This window comes from Rhinopithecus roxellana, chromosome 16 (assembly GCF_007565055.1).
Source record: "Rhinopithecus roxellana isolate Shanxi Qingling chromosome 16, ASM756505v1, whole genome shotgun sequence".
In the NCBI taxonomy this organism is placed as follows: Eukaryota; Metazoa; Chordata; class Mammalia; order Primates; family Cercopithecidae; genus Rhinopithecus; species Rhinopithecus roxellana.
Window position 1 is genome coordinate 35,946,142 of NC_044564.1, and position 2,266 is coordinate 35,948,407.

The 2,266-nt window shown below is 44.8% G+C and overlaps 1 pseudogene; it reads left to right on the forward strand.

The window, feature by feature from the left end:
* Positions 1 to 1,085: 1,085 nt before the first annotated feature.
* LOC115894091 lies at positions 1,086 to 1,216 on the forward strand (annotated as a pseudogene).
* Positions 1,217 to 2,266: the final 1,050 nt, after the last annotated feature.

Genomic DNA, 2,266 nt, shown 5'->3' on the forward strand with positions numbered 1-2,266 from the left:
GGGGAAGTCTTCAGTGGCTCCACATTTGAGACAGAATAAAATCTAGAACTCTGGTATCCTTGAAAGGACCAGCAGGACATTAATTTTGCATTGTCACATCCTAGTAGCAAAGAGAACAAAATGTGTGATGAAAGCAGAATCTGAAGATGGTATTTTTGTTCAAATAAGCTTTATCTTGTCCCTTATGTCCATTGTCCTGGTACCCTGGGTCAGGGAGACATGAGGAGCCACAAATACCCCCATAGGAGTCCCGCACTGCACTGCACCTCCCAGCAGCCATAGGCAGACGAGAATCATTTTTCATCTGCTGTGCAGTCATTTTGAAAGCGCCTGCTTTTCACTGGGAAGGTAACATGATAGTCCCTCTGGGGGATGCACATGAAGCCGAAGTGAAACAGGCTTCCTTCCGACTGCGACTGCACCATTTTCTTTGCCTGGCTCTCCTTCTTAGCATAAGCGTGGCTGAGTCTTTTGTCTTTTGTTCCAGAAACTACACCTCAATCTTAGACTCCATAGTGTTCTGTTGTTGCTTTGTTTGTTTGTTTTGATATGCATCTTTTCATAAAACGGGTCAGGTTCAAAAGGCACTGGCTCTTTTCCCACATTAGTGTCTGTCCTGGGTCAAATGTGCCCCAGGTGTGGCTTCGTCGACATTCCGTTTACACATGATTCTCATTACAGGATCCCCAAGGGCTGTGAAAACATTTTCTTGAGCCTCCCCCAAACAGCCACAACTAGGAACTGGCAAACACCAATTGAAATGCACTATTTTAAATGCATTATGGGCAGTCAGTCTCCCACCCTGATGTGTACTCAACTCCACACATCCTCACTGCCTGCCTATCCGGGACCCCATATCACCTCTTAGCTCATCATGTTCCTCGAGCCCCCAGGATCCCCTTGGCCAGGCCCCGGACGTTCAGATTGCAGGCACAGGAGCGCCGGCAGCAGAAGGGACTGTGCCAGCGAGAGGACCCATCAGGCCTCCAAGGCCACATCATCATTCCATTTGCTGGCTCATGCGCCAACTTGCATGACTCCTATGTGATTATTTAGCCTTTTAAAAATACTTTTCACCCTTTCCTGTGCCCCTTTAAGGTAAACACAGTTTTTTAAGAGGCTAACACAGAAGGGTAAAGTAAGTCTCCATAAAACCCAGAGAAGAGACAGAAGAGACTGTGAAACTCCTCTTTGGACCCCATCTGGAGTCATAGCAAAAAAATTATAATAATAATAATTTTACTTGCTAATCCTCTAGCTAAAAGCGGTTCATAGAAGGGACTTGACAAGCTCACTAAGGTAGAGAGAAGTAGCTTGTACAAAGACTGTGCCTCAGTTTCCCCATTTGTAAAATTAAAGATTCTACCTGATAACCCCTCAGCTACCTCCATCAATGAAATATGATGATTCTGTTTTATTGCATGCAGGCCATTTTTTAAATGAAGCAAAACTGTGAATTTAAATTTTTAGTAATAACATTTTTTTTATGAAGTAGATAATAAGAAACCAAAATATCTCATTTGTCATCAACAAAAATAAATCACCTTTAGAGTGGGGATGAAGGGCAAACACTTTAGTCATATATAGTACATGGAATAGGGATCAAGGTGATGTGTATTTGGGGGGACCTTTTTAAAGAATTGAGCATGAAAAGAATTCTTATAAAAAGCAAATGTGAGCTACCTGATACAGTCACCTCCTTTTCTGATTCCAGAGGTCTGAAAGCAACCTCAGCAGCAAGCCACAGCAGACGTGAAATGGGGAAGAGCAATGGCATCACTGGTGATCAAAGGCCTGGACAAGCTACCCCAGGCTCCACACCATCTCTGGAGATGCCTGGCTTGGGGAAGGTCCCTGGTAAGAGAAGCAGCTCTCAGCCTCTTTTTCTGGTCAAGCCCCTCTGCAGAAACAGAAAGGAGAATAAAACAGGGGCTCAATACAGATCACAGTTACATGAGCTTATATCCCAGCTGGGTTTTTTAACTGACAAATGAAAATGTATATAAATGTATGGTGTAAAACCAATATGTGGCTGGTCATGGTGGCTCACACCTGTAATCCCAGCACTTTGGGAGGCCAAGCAGGCACATCAGTTGAGCCCAGGAGTTGGAGAAACATGAGCTGGGCAACATGGCAAAACCCTGCCTCAAAAAAAAAAAAAAATTACCCAGGCGTGGTGGTGCACACCTGTAGTCCCTGCTACTGGGGAGGCTGAGGTGGGAGGACCTCCTGAGCCCAGGAGGTAAAGGCTGCAATGAGCTGTGAT